Source organism: Mustela nigripes, chromosome 14 (assembly GCF_022355385.1).
Source record: "Mustela nigripes isolate SB6536 chromosome 14, MUSNIG.SB6536, whole genome shotgun sequence".
Classification (NCBI taxonomy): Eukaryota; Metazoa; Chordata; class Mammalia; order Carnivora; family Mustelidae; genus Mustela; species Mustela nigripes.
In genome coordinates, this window is record NC_081570.1 from 88,931,905 (window position 1) to 88,932,900 (window position 996).

The window sequence follows — 996 nt, forward strand, 5'->3', positions numbered from 1 at the left end:
CACTCCATAGAAAGAAAAGGGGCGGTGGTAAATGAGAGGTCTTACCAGAATGCTATTGGACTTCTGAAGGAAAGATGTGATGTAAGTTAAGAGTTACTAAAATTACACGTGCCTTTTCAACCTTACACAGATAAAAGCAACTTACATTACTTAAAATGCCAACCTGTTTCTGAAAATACATGCTTTCTGGAGAGAGGATTGCTTAATGAAGTACTTGGCTACTCCATTTGTGACAAATGTATTTGAGAATGGTGTGAAATAGCCAGAGATTATGGACCTCATCACACACATGGCTATTAATGCAATGAGACATGACAGAGCATGAAATGTGCAATATCCATTCACATTGAAGGCTAAGTGCCATCAGTGCATCTATGTGTGAATTAATATAGTGTCACATACTCCTGGTCGTGAAATGTCACATAGTGGTGGTGATTGGGATTGTAAAATGCCTTAATCAAATATTAGTTGGAAAGAGCAAGTATATGCTGTCACATTGATGACAAGGTTTGAAAGTGTTGAGCTAAATAAATTATGCTCCACTATACACACAACCCATTAATCCCATCAATCGTGTAATTATTTCGAATTACTTTATTTGAACTACATTTCAATTCTAAAGTCTTATGTATAAATCACAGGACATTGATAAAATAAAGTCAGCAGTATATCTTTTTAATTCCTTTTCCAGAAATACAAACATGTAAAAATACAAATTGGATTATATTCACTTTTATGTATTCAGGAACAGAGCCATGCTCCACTGCAAGTTTTCTTCTTTCTCTCTCATATTTGTAATTTCTCTCTTTATTAGCCATTTACCCGCAATCTACGTGTAAGTGCTTCAGAAACTTTCATGCTTAAAATTTACCTCCACTTGGGGCGCCTGGGTGGCTCAGTGGGTTAAGTTGCTGCCTTCAGCTCAGGTCATGATCTCAGGGTCCTGGGATCGAGTCCCACATCGGGCTCTCTGCTCAGCAGGGAGCCTGCTTCCCT